This window comes from Equus asinus, chromosome 13 (assembly GCF_041296235.1).
Source record: "Equus asinus isolate D_3611 breed Donkey chromosome 13, EquAss-T2T_v2, whole genome shotgun sequence".
NCBI classification, from domain to species: domain Eukaryota; kingdom Metazoa; phylum Chordata; class Mammalia; order Perissodactyla; family Equidae; genus Equus; species Equus asinus.
The window spans coordinates 5,204,629-5,221,883 of NC_091802.1; positions in this window are offsets into that span (position 1 = coordinate 5,204,629).

Genomic DNA, 17,255 nt, shown 5'->3' on the forward strand with positions numbered 1-17,255 from the left:
TGGGACCCACCGTGCCTTGAACCGTTTAAAGAACCCTGCTGGTGATCACAGCACGCAACCAGGAGCACAACCTCTGAGCTGGCCCAGTCTCCTCAGATTCTGATGTGCTAACGCATCACCTGTAAAGTGCAGATTCTGGCTCAGGCGGTCTGGGGTGGGGATGAAGGTTCTGCATTTCCAGTAGTGCCTGAGTGGTGCTGATGCTGCTGGCCCACAGGCCACACCTGGAGTAGCAACGGCCTAGAATGAAGCCACTTCAGGCCCCTCACGCTCTTGTGTCTTCGAACATCTGTGATGAAAGGGCTTCTCCCCTCTGAGATTTTCACTAGTGACTAACTCACTCTGTGTCTGACTCGGATGGATGGGCTAAGGTGGCCCAGATGCCCGTGAGACGCACGTGAGACACAGGTGATTGAAAAAACTAGGAATTTCACTTCACAAGCTTGTACTTTGAAAATGTCTACTTTTATTTCGTAAACTCTCTTTTATAACATTTAACTAAAAATTGAAAATTAATACGGACCAGAAAGAAGAATAAAATAAAAAAATGACCTCAAATCTTCCTACCCAGGTAATCCTTTTGGCATCAAAAAAATAAATAAATAAATAAAAAGAAAGTAACGTATTTCTAGGACCACAACATGCTAAATGTATCTAGAGGGAAAGATAAAATGTGAAAACCTCTTTTCCACCTACCCATAGTCTCTTGGCAAAGGTAACCATAAGACATGGTCCATGATTTCTTCTAGGAAAAAAGGCAATGCCCACAGATACACATCCATTTACGTATTTTTTAAACTTACACAAAAGAAATTAGACTATTCATACTATTCTGCACTTGTAACTCTTTTCACTTAATGACACAAATTGGAGATCTTTCTATAGCCACATACACTTCATTCTTTTTAATGAGCTCTGATTCATTCTTTCAAAATCTGTGTGGTGTTTTACCGTGTAGCTGCACAAACTTTTACTCACCAGTCTTTCATTGACAGGCACGTGGGGGGTGTGTCCTGGTTTTTATTAATATCCAAAATGTTACAGTGGACATCCTTATTCTTGATACTGGTGCATTTTTAAAGTATGTCCAAGTGCTAAATTCCTGGTAAGGCTATTGCCAAGACAAAAGGCACGTATATTTTTAAGCATTTAGTAGGTATTGCCAGTCCCAGAAAAATTACACCAACTCTGACCGCGAGCTGTATTCTCTACACGTAACTCATGGATTCCACCAAAAACGGAGGAGTGTTAAACGAAAACACTTGAGTAGAAACAGCTTACCTGGTACCAGTTCCTTTGGACGTGGCTGTTCTTGAGCTCCCCTCCATGGGCCGGTTTCGCTGCCTCGGGAACCTGTCTGCCGCAGGTCTTTCTAAGTGTGTTCGAGCTTCTGATACTGGCAGACACTCTGCTAGGCAGCCGTTAGGGCAAACCCCACAACGGGACAGGATGCTCAGGTACTTAACATCCATGTTTTGAGCACCAGACGCCATTATGTATTATGTGGCTCTCAAGTTTTTTCAGCCACTAAACAAACCGCAGGACCCATGCTCAGTGTTTGGCACAGAATCTGGCCCCAGCTTGGCTCTCCAGCTTTGCTCTCTCCTTCATCACCGGTATTGAATTAAGTGTGAAAATGAAAGAGATGGGAGATCAACTTTCAGGATGCAGGAAACCGAAAAAAAAAAAAAAAAAAAAAGGGGCCACTTAAATGCTCTGAAAATAGTCTTAAAAAAAAAGCAAATGAATACATATCTATTGAAGAACATCTACGGAATTTTGGTAAGAAAGGTAAAAAGTCTGGTATTTGAACCAAGACTTTTCAGTGACCTCATCTCAGTGAGGCAGAGATTCCACGTCAACTCCTGTAGCCAAGAACACTTGGCCCCTCCACACTAGATCAAGAAAAGAAGGCCCCTCTCCCCCAGACCGAGAACACAGGGCCCCTCTCCCCCAGACCGAGAACACAGGGCCCCTCTCCCCCAGACCGAGAACACAGGGCCCCTCTCCCCCAGACTGAGAACACAGGGCCCCTCTCCCCCAGACCAAGAAAACAGAGCCCCTCTCCCCCAGACCAAGAACACAGGGCCCCTCTCCCCCAGACCGAGAACACAGGGCCCCTCTCCCCCAGACCGAGAACACAGGGCCCCTCTCCCCCAGACCAAGAACACAGGGACCCTCTCCCCTAGACCGAGAACACAGGGCCCTCACCCCCAGACCGAGAACACAGGGCCCCTCTCCCCTAGACCAACAATACAGGGCCCCTCTCCCCCAGACAAACAACACAGGGCCCTTCTCCACAGACCAAGAACACAGGGCCCCTCTCCCTCAGACCAAGAACACAGGCCCCTCTGCCCCAGGACAAGAACACAGGCCCCTCTCCCTCAGACCAGCAATACAGGGCCCCTCTCTCCCAGCTCCAAGGACAAGACCTTTCCTCCTGGGAGGAGCACGATGTCAGAATTTCTCAGCTCCCTGTTGCTGAGGGTAAGTTTGGGTGAGTGTGGTCCACGGGTGGGGGCTCCCTTCTGCCCAGCCCCCGCTCATGGAACAGAGGCTCTGCCTTGGGTGCAGTGTGCTGAGAATACTGGGGCCCTGCTCTCTCCTGCCCTCGCTCGTGAGGTGGTGGTTCCACATCAGGAGAGGCAAGCCAAGCAGACCTCAGGCTGCTGCCTGTCCCCCTCACCACCAGTGCTCAGCTTCTAGAGTGGGAGTATTACTCAGAGAGAAGTTTTCCATGGTCCTGCCTCCACCTCCAGAGTCCTGCCTCAGATATTTTTGCCTCAGTGGAGAAAGAGGACATAAAACAATTGCTTCCTAATCTCTTCCCAAGGAATGGACTTAATTTACAAAGAGAATGAAGAAATTTAAGCCTAAAGGTGCTCTCAAGAATAGTGGAGTTTCTGGAGAAAGGCAACTGGGAGGAGGCTCAAGATACAGGCTAAACTGTAGGCTGGCTAGTTTTCAAGAGAGAACAAGGGGATTCTAAAACTAGGAGGAACCCTCCTGGGGTCAGAACAGAAGTCAAACACTGATTTCAGAAACTATTCCTTCAAAGGAGTCAGAATTTGATGGGATTAATTTATAGAGCAATTTATGACCTAGGTCATTGTTGAAAACAGTAGAGAAATTAGCAGAAATTTAGTAGAATCTATCCACTGGATGTGGTCAGGGAAGGAGAGAAAGAGAGCCTCACCAAATGCTCTGCCATCCCCAGATGACCATGGGCGTATCCAAAGCAGTACCTCCCTAGGAACAACATCAGAGAGTGAACACTGTGAGGAGGAAAGGGACTTCACTACATTAATCCAGTCACTCACTAAATAAATGAACAAGCAAATAACAATCACAAGCCCCAGAGTAGACAAATCCATGCTCAGAGTTGTTACAATATATTATCTAAAATGTCCAGTTTCCAACAAAACATTATGAAGCATGCAAAGAAACAGAGAAATAAGACCTATACATCAGGAAAAAAGCAGGCAACAAAAACTGTCTATGTGAGAGACCAGATGTCGGATTTGTCAGAACAAAGACTTTCAAGTAGCCATTGTAAACACGTGTATTGACCTAAAAAAGCCATGATTAAAGAAGTAAATGAAGATATGATGACAGTGCTGCAACAAATAGAGAATATCAATAAAGAGACAGAAATTATGAAAAAGAGCCAAATGGAAATTGCGTTGTTGAAAAGTACAATAATTGACATACAAAAATTCACTATAGGTGCACAACAGTAGACTTCAGTTGGCAGGAGAAAGATAAGTGAACTTGAAAATAGATGAGTAGAGGTTATGCAAGCTGAAGAAGAGAGAAAAAAGAATGAACAAAAATCAAGACAGCCTCGGGGCCGGCTTTGTGACATAGCAGTTAAGTTTGCATGTTCCTCTTTGGTGGCCTGGGATTAAACCAGTTTGGATCCTGGGTGTGGACCTAACACTGCTCTTCAAGCCATGCTATGGCAGGTGTCCCACATATAAAGTAGAGGAAGATGGGCACAGATGTTAGCTCAGGGCCAGTCTTCCTCAGCAAAAAGAGGAGGATTGGCAGTGGACATTAGCTCAGGGCTAATCTTCCTCAAAAGAAAAAAAAATCAAGGGAGCCTCAGAGAAATATGGGGCACTAGTGGGCACACCAACATACATGTAATGGGAATACCAGAAGGAGAGGAGAAAGAGAAACGAATAACAACAAAAAATATTCAAAGAAATAATGGCTGAAAACTTCTCAAATTTATTAAAAACAATAACCTACACATCCAGAAAGCTCAATGAATTCCAAGTAGGGTAAACACAGAGATCCACAAACAGAGACATCATGGTAAGATACTGAAAGTCAAAGACAAGGGCAAAATGTTGACAACAGGAAGAAAAATGACCCCTTACTAAAAGGGAACCCAATAAGATTAACAGCTGACTTCTTAGCTGAAACAATGGTGGACAGAAGGCAATGGGATAACATATTCTAAGTGCTCAAAAAAAAAAGCCTGTCAACCAAGAATCCTTTATCCAGCAAAGCTATCTTTAGAAAATGAAGGCAAAATAAAGATTTTCCCAGATAAACAAAAACTGAGAGAATTTTTGCTGGCAGACTTGCCTTATAAAAAATACTAAAGAAGTTCTTCAGGCTGAAAGCAAGTGGTCCCAGATGGCACAACAATAGACAGAAAGATCAATGGAATAGGATTGAAAGTCCAGAAATAAACCCACATGTCTATGGCCAACTCATTTTTGACAAGGGTGTTAAGACCATCTAATGGGGGGAAGAATAGTCTTTTCAACAAATGGTGCTGGAACAACTGAATATCCACATGCAAAAGAATGAAGTTGGACCCTTATCTAACAGCATATGCAAAAATTAACACAAAATGGATCAAAGACCTAAATGTAAGAGCAAAAACTATAAAAACTCTTAGAAGAAAGCTTAGGAGTAAATCTTCATCACCTTGAATTTGGCAAAGGACTATTAGATTTAACACCAAAAATACTTGCAACAAAAGAAGAAATCAATGAATTGGACTTTATCAAAATTAACAACTATTGTGTTCCAAAGGACACCATCAAGAAAGTGAAATGACAACCCACTAAATAGAAGAAAATATTTGCAAATCATGTATCTGATAAGGGACTTGTATCCAGAATATATATAAAGAACTCATACTCAACAATAAAAAGACAACCCAATTAAAATGTGGGTAAAGGGCTTGAATAGACATTTGTCCAGGGAATATATACAAATGGCCAAAGGCACCTGAAAAAATGCTCAACATCATTAGTTATCAGGGAAATGCAAATCAAAACCACAACAAGATACTAGTTCACACCCACCAGGTTAGCTAGAATAAAAGTCTGATACTAACGCTTGTTGACGAGGATGTAGGGAAATTGGAATCTCCATGTGCTGCTGGTGGGAAAGCAATGATGCAACTGCTTTGGAAAGCATTCTGTCAGTTCCTCAAAGGATTAAACTTAGAGGTACCATACGATCCATCAATTCCTCTTCTAGGTGTATACCCAAGAGATATGAACAAATATGTCCACGCAGAAAGTTGTATATGGATATTTATAGCAGCATTATTCATAATGGTCAAAAGATGGAAACAACCTAAATGTCCATCAACTGACAAATGGATAAACAAAATGTAGTCTATTCACATGCTAGTACATTATTTGTCCATAAAAAGGAATGACATACTGCTACATGCTACAACACAGATGAACCTTGAAAACCTCATTTAAATGAAAGAAGCCAGTCACAAAGACTACATATTATATAATTCAATTTCCACGAAAGTCCAGAAAGTCCAGGGACATCTATAGAGACAGAAAGTAGATCGATGGTTGCTTAGAGTGGGGAAGGGCAGGTGGCCACGTAGAGCTGTGATAGCTAATGAGTACAATATTTCCTTCTGAGTTGATGAAAACGTTCTCAAGTGGACTGTGGGGATGGTGGCTCATCTTTTCCCAGATGTGAATATACTAAACACCAATAAATTGTATATTTTCCATGGCTCACTTGTACAGTAGGAGAATTATATCTTAGTATAGCTTTAGACAAGAAAAGAGACAGCTGTCTTCTCTAGCTGTTCCTAATTCTCTCATTAAGTCTGTTCTTTCTGTTTGAAAAGTAGTACGCCTCTTGTTTTTGAGGTTTTGGTGATGCTTTTTAAAGGGACAAGATTCTTATTCCTTCTGAGCAATATAAAGCAAAACAGGATATTGGAGACGAACAGTTAACATATTTCTTCACTAAGAGCATCTTGGGTTTTCCCAGGGGATTGTTTCGATGACATTTATTTTCCATCCTCGAGCTCTTCTGAGAAGTATTTCAATCTTAGGAATTTATAGAAATGGATATTTGATTAGAACCCACCCTCTTAGCAGCTGCTTTCTGCTCTGCGTTCAGTTACTCTTTACAAAATGGCGAATGCACGGAGGGGAGTAGCAGCTCAGGGGGTCAGGCTGGCTGCTCGGCATTTCTCTTCCCTCCAGGACCTCCTACTCTTCAGGTCTTAGGAACTCAACTCCAGTCTTGTCTCCACAGTGCTTTGAGATGCTGACAACTCTGCTTAGCCTTTCTGCCCTGAGCATCTGTTTTCAGGGCAGCTTTTCAATCTCTTGGTCTGCTGTTTATTAATCAGCAAATTTCTTACTGGGAAATTCCGAAGAGTGTTGGGCTCACCTGAGCGGGTTTCCTTGTCTCTAATCTGCTGGCTCCTGAAGTCCTGGTGGCCTTGATAGCTCTCAATGCTTTCCAACAGATTTTTTTTTGGATTGTTTTTGTATTGTTTTGTATTGTTTTGTCCAGATTTTCCAGCCAGAAGAATTGATGTAGCTATTCTAGAAGAAGCCTCTTTCATTTTGAAAACAAAAAGTCAGTGTTTTTAAATAATTTATGTTAAATTTATAAATTTTAATTTGAGGAAAATTGATATCTTCCCATGCCGTTACATAGTATGAATAAACTGCAACTATTCAGCTCTTTGTTTATACTTTAGTAACATTTTTTGGTTTCTTTATATAGCTCCTATCCTACACTTTTATATTACTTTATTTCTAGGCATTTACACGCTATTTGGCTTTTGTGAATTGATTTTATTCCATCGCATTTTATTGTTGGTTATGGTGGGTGTGTTGGAAACCTATTGATTTTTCTAAACCAGTTTTATCCTTGGTCCCCTTACTGAATTGTCTTATTGTTTTCAGTATTTCTCCAATTGATTATCTTGGCTTTTCACGTAGATAATGACTGCATAGGCAAAACCAGAAAAAAAGAGATAATGAGCCCCTTCTTCCTTTCCCGTAGTCATAGTTCTTAATTTGTTTATTGCCTTATTGATTATCTAGAACCTTCAGAACATACCAAGTAACAGCTGTGATATTCATTTTATTTTTTTCTGAATTAAATGGAAATGCTAGTGCTTATAAGTAAGTTATTTAAAATAATTTCTTTCAATAAGTGCATATTTCTTGATTCTCAATAGGAATTTTAACCAAGGATTTATATTAAACGTTACCAAATTTCTTCAGTCCTCATCTAGAAGACTGTTTATTTTTTCTAGCTTTAACTGATTGCGATGGTGAATCCTATCAACAGTTTTCTTAAGACTCAATCATCCATTTGTTAATGGACTAAAAGCCAGCTTTTATGGGGCACTATTTTTTTGACATATTGTTGGATTATTTTTGCTAGTATTTTATTAAGGCTTATTTGGTGTTTAATTTAGAAATTAGATTGATTTTTAAGTTTCTGTGTGCTTCTTCAGTAGATTTTAATCTTAGGGTTATGCTAGGGCTCTCACGTGAATGGCGACTGCTTTATGTGTGTGTTTAAGGGACTCACGTAACATGAGTATTCTTGCTTTTGTGAAGACGTAGAACTCAGCAGCGAAAACTCTGGTTCTTGCACAGTTAGTCTGTCAACTACAGAATAGCACTCTGGTACCTTTCTCAAATTTCTGTTGCATGATTTGTTCCCTATTTAAGCATCAGAACTCAATTTATTTTGATAATTTATATATTTTTAGGAAATTGTGCATTTTCTTCAGATTTTAAAACTTATTTTCGTAAAGTTGTACAGGCTTTTCTAATAATGATTTTATTTTATTTTTTTCCTCCCCAAAGCCCCACTGCATGGTTGTATATCCTAATTGTCAGTCCTTCTAGTTCTTCTACGTGAGCTGCTGCCGTAAGACAGCAACTGACAGACGGGTGGTGCGGTTCTGTGACAGGGAAACCAACCCGGGCACCGAAGCGGTGAGTGCCGAACTTTAACCACTAGGCCATCAGGCCTGGCTCTCTAATAATTATTTCAAACCCTCTGCATCAGCTTTCTTGTTCCTAATTTTGCATATTTGTGTTTTCTTTTTCTTGATTACTCTTGGTAGTGGTTTATGTCTGTAATTTTCTTAAAAAAATTACATTTATCAATTTCGCTTTTCTTCTAATTCACTTGAACTATTATTTTTCTTGCTTTTCCTTTCCTACTTTCATTCAGTTTACTATTTTTTTTTTTGCCCATTTGCTCTTTGATCTCTAATAACTTCTCGCTTTATTAATATTGATACTATGACATTTGTTGCATAGAGAATTATTATGGTTATATCCATGTCTGAATTATACCCTTTAGAATCTAACATGGCACAATTTGTCCTAACCAATGTTCTTTGTAGTGGATTTTAATTTGTATGAATATAACATACCACCTCATTTTCCTTTATTTTTTCCACATCTTCAATATGCCTTTACTTTACTTTGAACATTAAGCATCTTTTTAATGCCCCCTTTTGGCAAGGACTATGTATCCTTTACTATGACCTCTCCTGCAGTGTTTTGGAATACTTATATCTTATTACTTTTACCAGTTATTGCATTTGGAGATTTTTAAAAATTCATGAACTATATTTAATTTTCAGACTTGTGTGACATAAAGGTGTTGTATATCCTTTTACTCTTTTCTTACTTCTCCTCTTTTTTCCCCCGTCTTCGTTCCAGTTGCTATTAAAAAAATGCCATAAACTGAGTGGCATATAAACAACAGAAACTTATTCCTCACAGTTCTGGAGGCCAACAAGTTCAAGATCAAGGTGCCACCAGCTTGGGAGTCTGCTGAGAGCTTGCTTTCTGGTTCAGAGATGGTGCCTTCTAGCTGTGACCTCACATGGCAAAAGGGGCAAGGGAGCTCCGTGGGGTCTCTCTTATAGGGGCACTAATCCATTCCTGAGGGCTCCACCCTCATCACCTAATCACCTCCCAAAGGCCTCACTTCCTAATACCATCACCTTAGGGGTTAAGATTTCAACATAGGAATTTTTGAGGGAACACAAATATTCAGACCACCCTATGCACCTTTTCTCCTTTTTTATCAAGATGAACTGCGTTGTTATAATTTGTATTATTACTTTTTTGACCATGTGTATACTTTGGAAATAAGTTTTAATACTAACAATCTTTTTTTGTAATTTTGTAACTGTATCAGCAATTAATTTACTATCATTGTTCTCTCAGCTTTCAAAGCTCACCCAGAGTTTTTAGGCCATGCCTTCCCCCTTCTTGAATTCTTCAGTGAGCTTCATTTCTTCGTTTGTTGGAGGACATCTTCATCTAATTTTTCAAGAAAACATGGGTGCAGTGTTTTCCAAATCTGTGAATAACTGAAGATGACCTTCTGTTACCTGAATACGTAAATTGGCTGGATAGAAAATGCTTGGCTCACAGATTTTCTCCTCAAAATGCTAGATGACATATTGCCTCTTGGTATTCAGTATGGCATCTTAGGAGCCTATGAGCCGCCACACTTTTGTTCTTTTAAATATTAGCTGATTTTTCTTCCCATGCTGCCTATGGGGTTTAGTATATATCTTTGCACATGGTAGGCATTTAACAGATATTTGTTACATGAATAAGTGAATGGTAAATGTTTCTAACACATGTATCAATGAGTTTTTATTTTCAACACTGTATATAAAAATTTCTGGCCAATGAATAAGAAATCATAGATATCCAACAGAAAAATGGATGAATGTTCAATAGAGGCAATTTGCAAATATAAGAGGTTCAAAATATGAATCTAAAACTACAAAACAGTTTCTTTTTTTCCCTACTAAATTGGAAAAGACAAGTTAGTATAGGATTATAAATTGTCATAGCCTCTCAGGGGGACAATTTGTTAACATCTATTAAAATTATTGCATATGAAAATATATTTTGACCTACCAATTCTACATTATGAATTTGACTCTAAGAGAATAATCCAGGCCTTGTGCAAAGATATAGCTTCAAAGATATTCATTTAAGACTTGTTTATAATAGGAAAACTTGGAAACAATAATAAAAGACTATTTAATTAAATTATGATGTATCCATACACGGAATACCAACTATTAAAAATGTGTTATAGAAGAATATTTATTAAAATGGAAATATAATCGCAATGCATTGTGAAATGAAAAAAGCTGGTTATAAAACAGTATTTTAATATAATTTTACTCCTTTAAACGTATCACATTTTTATTGGTTATCTACAATACTGTTATAGGTTTATGAGCTCCAACTTTGAACAAAGCCGTATTCTCTGTGAGGGAGAGCATTTCTCTAAACTGGTTTGTATCTAAAATCAAAGTGTTAGCAGAGTCATGGATCTCCAGTTCAATGTGAAAATGAATAAACTCCTTAACTCACATTCAAATACATTATTTACGTTATTCATGAACACATCGTACCGTCTTCCTTTTTAGACCTTGCTCCTGCTTACAGATTTCCCACAGAGTTCACAGAACGTCTCAGTGAATGTCTTGGGATTGAATCCTGATTCCTTACTTTGATGTTCAAGCTTGCTCAGCTGGTTAGACTAAATGAGTGTTGTTGGGGGGGGGGGGGTGGTTTGTGTGTGTGTGTGTGTGTGTGTGTGTGTGTGGGAGGGGGCGGGTGAGGATGGAAATGTGGTATGAATTCAGTCTCTATTAGTACAGAGAAAATGTCAGTTTGTTTTGTTGGCTGTTATATGGGAAGACTCCCTTTCTATACATTTGGCAGTTTCCACGGCATGTGCGCTTCTGTACAAGTGACTGGTGGGAATTGCAAGACAATTCACCATTGATCGACCTATTGATTTGACAGAATTGATAATGCCTTTTAGATTCTATTATTCACAATCTGATCTGTGGATTCCAAAATTTAATTCTGTATGTTTAGAATTTCAAATGGACATTGTTTGGAATTTATATTGGTTCATTTTTTTTAAATTTCCAAATGGAGCTAAGAAGAAGGCAATATGAGATTTTAAAATGCCCAGGCTTTATCTCTGCATCGCAGATTTAGAACATAAAATCTTTGACATGCTGATTCATACTGGCTAGGCATGTAGGCTTAAGAGTTGGGGAGATATGGTGATCCCCTTGAAACACCTATACCATTAGTTAGGACCTAAATCTCTGAGAAATTTACGCTAAGTCCACATCTCAGATGGATTGCAGCCAAGAAACATTTCCTAATTGCTCATCAGGGTGTTGAGTAAAAAATCATTCCCTTCACTGCTTATTCTCCTTTGGGTTCCATTGGGTATTTCCCAGGATAATTTTATTGCTCTGCCAAATGAAGAATAACAACAACAATAATAAAAGCATTCTCTAGGAGCATTTTCCTAAGATTTATAGCAGCTTTCTATATTTCTTCTATTCATACTAAAGCAGATGAATACTCTTTTACTTTGCTAAATCAGTGACTTAGCTCCGAAAGTATTGGGAAGGCTTTCCTTACCTATGTAGACGGGTAATGTTAGTCTAGAGAGTTTAAATTATGGGTACTTTCCTTGTTCCACTTCCAGATAGATAATTCAAGAAGGAGTCAATTACAATTTATGGGTTTCAAAATAGATTTCCAGCAGAGGGAGCCCCTGCTTGGGTAATAGAATGGAGGGACCATTTTCTTCCTTGTTTGTCTTACTTTAGTTAAAGCTTATAAACTAAAAGGTTTGAGTAGAATTCATTTTCATATTTTTTATACCTCTAGCTATATTTGTATGCTAACCACAAAATTGCTTTTTTGACACAAATGAACCAAATTATGGTTTCTATATCTAGACCCCAGGGGCAGGAATCTCCCAGAGTTCAGGACCCTGGTTTTGGTGCCTCATAATTGACCGTGAAGCATCTGAGAGTGTTTGGAAGCTCTTCCATCTGTCCTGGGGGCTTGTTGGTCCCACCGCACTTATGTTGCAGTTAAAAGAGACATGCTTATTAACAGGCTAAGAGGCTTTGAATGGGTGTCTGCCGTGCACCTTGGAATCATTTCCACCCAAGCCTTCTTAACCATCACACTGTTTCAGATGAAATCACGCATGAGCAAAGTGAAGAGCATCGATCCTTGGCAAAGTTTGGCACTAAAGCCTCACCCTGGGGCTCATTCAGTCCCCTCAGGAGTGGAGCATTCTGAGATTTGTCTGGGGAACGACATGAAAGCGGCTTCTGAGTGATTTCTTTGAGTTAGGGGAAGAAGAATGCCTAATCTTCATAAATTCAATCCCACGGCTGTCTCCATAATGTCAAACAATCGTATATTCTTGGTTCTTTCATTCTTGAATTGACCCATTTTAGGAATTGGTCTAAGTTGCCATTAAAAGCCATGTGGACTCAGAAGGCAGCCCCATATACGGTGGAGGTAAGAACCTGGGGTTCAGAATCTGGCATCCTACTTTCTAATCCCAGCTCTTTCACTTACTAAGTGTGTGACTTGGACATGTTGTCCAACCTCTCCAAGATAATAACAGCATTTACCTCGCAGAGTTGAGTATCAAGTGACATAAGGCTGGCACATAATAAGTGCCTAATATCTATTAGGTTTTATTGTTATTACTGTTTTTATTAGGCCCAGTTTGTCTTTGTCCTAAATTCTTTCATTCAAGTCCTCTAATTCTCTTCCTCATTCCTATCACCTCGCTGACGTGTGCAGGACGCATAATTAGGCATCATTGCTATACTTAATTCACTATAGAAAACTTTTCGTCCATTCCATATCCTGTACATCTTTCTATCATCAGGTATCAATGGAATTGAGGAGCATTCATACTATTCTCTTCCCCAAACTCTGGGGGGTGGGTTGGTGGGGTGGGAGGGGACACGGTTGGGAGAGGAATGATAGAGGGTGGACGCAAAATCTCATTTTAGGTCTTGAAGAGAATGTCTTAGAAAACAAAGCCCAAAAAGATGGACCCGTGACCAAGGCAACGAGGCAGCTCCAACGATGATTTTTCTCATTTCCAAGCACTGGGAACTTTTTTTTTAATTAGGGAAAGAAGAGAGGGAGAGATCACCTATAAGTGTGCATACAACAATGTAATCTTATAAATACTTGTCTAATACAAGCTGAAGAAATCAGCACAAATCTCAGTATCGAGTTTCTGATTTTAATCCATGTGTTCTGGGCTGAATGAATTACCTTACATTGGTCTCTATTTAGTGTATTTCTCCAGAGTCGCTCTCACTTCTGACTCTACAAAAGAAAAGTTTGCTGATGTAAAATCTCAGTTTTGTTTTCTTTTTATTGACATTGCTCTTTTCTGCCATAATCTCTTACGCAATCTGCCCTTTGGGTGAGAGGAAGTTCCAGATGTCTGCAGTGGAGAGAATAAAACAGGGTTTGCAAGAGGAAGAGTTGCTGAGTTATGGGATATTTTTGCTGACACCCTCCTGGGTTGAGAGGTGGGAAGCCCACGCTGTGATGGTGAGGTGGCCCTCACGAAGAACAGGAGGCACACTTGAGAGCGCGCTGGGGGAGCTTGAGACTGCAAAAGACTTCCCAGGGAGCTTTAGAGACTTCCAACGGCGCGGGAGAGTGGGTCCAAAGGACTAGCACCAATTGAACCAATCCAATTGTTCCCAACGCGCCGCTTGCGATCTCTTTCTAAAAATGAAGTGTTGAGACATTGACAGAAGACAAGACTGCCTCCCTTTTTCCTGCTGTATTGTCCTAGGTGGGTTGCCAGTATTTGAAGGATTGAATTGACCTTTGTTTTTTGTGTAAATACTAACCACAGGGAAACTTTAGAGTATGTTTAAGGGATCTAGGGCCACACGCCTCCTTACAGTAACCACCAGCCACGTGTGGCTATTAAAAACACATGTCACATGTGGCTAGTGTGGTGAGGAACTAAATTTTTAACTTTATTTAGTTATTATTAATTTACATTGACTTTAAGTACTGTGTTTTTGTGTATTTATTATATGTCAAAATTATAATATTTTAGAAATATTGGGTAAAATAAAATATATTTTTGAAATTAATTTCATCTGTTTCATTGTGCATTCTTGAAAATATTTGAAAATATATTCGTTGAATGTATCTATAGCTCATTTCTTTTAATTGTGGAGAAGTATTCCGTTGTATGAGTAACACACTTTGTTTACCATTCTCTTGTTAATGGACATTAAGGTTGTTTCCATTTGGGGCTAGTACAAATCAAGTTGACATGAACATTTGTGTAAAAGTCTTCAAATGAACATATATTGCCTTTTCTTTTGAATAAATATCTAGGAATAAAATGACCGGATCCTATAGTCAGTGTAAGTTTAACTTTTTAAGAAACTGCCGTACTGTCTTGCAAAGTGGGTGTGTCATTTTGTGTCTCCACCAGCAGTGTATGAGCATTCCACTTCCTCCGCACACTTGTCCTCATTCGGTCAGTCTTCAATTTTAGCCATTCTAATTAGTATCTGTTAGTATCTCATTATGGTTTTAATTTCCTCCCTGAATGACTTATGATGTTGAGCATCTTTTAATATGCTTATTTTCAACCAGTATATTTTTGGTGAACTATCTGTTCAAATGTTTTTTCACTTTTTGATTGAGTTGTTTCTTTTCTTATTATGGAATTTCAATATTTCTTTATACATTCTGGATATAAGCCCTTTGTTAGATGTAGGGTTTGTAAATATTTTCTCCCAGTCTCTGGCTTGCCTTTCCATTATCCCAATAATGTCTTTTAAAGAGCAGAATTCTTTAATTTTGGTGAAGCCCAGTTTATCAATTTTTTAATTTATGGGCTATGTTTTTGGTGTTTGCATCTAAGAAATGTTTGCCGAGGCCAAAGTCATAATCATTTACTCTCATATTTTTTCTAGAGTTCTATAGTCTTTGGTTTTCTGTCTAGGTCTATGATTCATTTTGAGCTAATTTTTGTATAAGTGTGAGGTGTGGATCAAAGTTCTTTTTCTTTCTTTCTCTCATTTTTTTTTTTTTTTTTTTTTTTGCATGTGGATATCCAGTTGTCCCAGGACCATTTGTTGAAAAGAATCTTTTCTTCACTAAATTTCCTTAGGGCCAAGAGTCAGTTGTCCGTATATGTGTGGGTGTCGTTCTGGACACTTTGTTCTTTGTCTTTGATTTATTTGTCCATATTGATGCTAAAACATATTGTCTTGATTACTGTAGCTTTATAACAGGTCTTGAAATCAGTTAGTCTTACCACCCAACTTTGTTCTTTTGTCCATGCTATGTCTTTTGTATTTCCACAAAACCTTTAGAATCAGCTTGCCCATTTCTATAGAAATCTTGCTGGGGTTTTGATCAAATACTTGCTGGGTATTTGATTTGAATACATAGATAAATTTGAGGATAATTGTTGTCTTAACAAAATTGGGTCTCTTGATTCATGAACAGGTGTATCTCTCCATTTATTTAATCTTTTTTTCTCTCAGTGGTGTTTTGTAGCTTTATGTATCTTTTATCAGTTATTCCTAAGTATTTCATATTTTCAATGGTATTGTAAGTGGTACTGGTTTTTAGTTTCAATTTCCAAGTATTTGTTACTAGTATATAAAAACATGGTTAAGTTTTGGTATGTTGAACTTGTATTTTTCTACCTTGCTGAACTCGTTAGTTTGTTCTAGTAGTTTCCATCAGGTTTTCTGTGTAGACAATCCTGTCACCTGTGAATTAATACTGTTTTACTTCTTCATTTCTAATTTTGGTAACTTTTTTTTTTTTCTGGTCTTATTGCACTGGCTAGAACCTCTAGTGCAATGTTGAATGGAAGCAGTAAGAGCACCTGTGCTTGGCTTGTTCTTGATCATAGGAAGAAAGCATTCAGTCTTTCACTGTTAAGTATGATGCCAGCTGTGTATCTTTCATAGATGTCCTTTATTGGGCTGAAGAAACTTCCTTCTGTTCCCAATTTGCTGAGGGTTTTATTTGTTTTGTCTGTAAAGCCAGAATCAATGTTATTTTATCCAATGCTCTTTTGGCAATTATGAAGATGATCTTTTTTTTTCATTTTCACTTTGTTAATATGAAAGATTACATTGATTAATTTTCAAATATTAAACCAACCCTGAATTCTTGATATAAACCTGACTTGGTCTGATTTATACTGTTGGATGTAATTTGCAAAAATATTATTTGGAGTTTTAGATTAGATTCACGAGTAGTACTGGTGTATAGCTTTCATTTCTTACAATGTCTTTGTCTGGTTTTGGTATCAGAGTAATGCTGGCCTCAGGGGATGAGTTGGGAAGTATACATTACTTTGCAATTTTCTGGAAGAGTTTGTGTAGCATTAGTATTGTTTGCTCTTTAAATATGTGATAAATTTCACCACTGAAGACTTCTGGGCCTAGAGTTGTCTTTGTGAAAAAGTTACTAACAACAAATTCATTTTCTTAAAATATTTATAGGGCTATCAAGATTTTCTATTTCTTCTTGAATAAGTTTAGATAGTGAGTGTCTTTCCAGAAATTTGCCCATTTCATCTAAATTATATAATTTATCAAATTTATAAATTTGTTTATAAATTCTCTCATTTGTCTTTTATTATCTGCAGAATATAATGCAATCTCTTATCCTTCTCATTCCTGATATTGGTTATTTATGTTCTCTCCCTTCTTTTTCTGATCAGTCTAGCTAGAGCAGAGGTTGGCAAACTACAGCCTGTGGGCAAGTCATGTGTTTTGCAAATAACTTCTTACTGGAACACAACCTCACTTATTTATTTATGTATTATATATGGCTGCTTTCTCACTACAATGAGAAGTGAAGAGGTGAGACGTGAAGAAGTCAGAGGTAATTGGTACAGAAACTATATGGTCCATGAGCCTAAAATATTTACCATCTGGTTATTTAAGAAAAAGATTGCTTTTTTTTTGGATTAATTGAGTATGTTTTAGGATTCCATTTGTCTCATTCAGAGTTCAACCAGAGAAGCAGACCCAGTAGGAGATACATATACATATGGATAGATTTAAATAGGTAGGTAGATGGATGGAT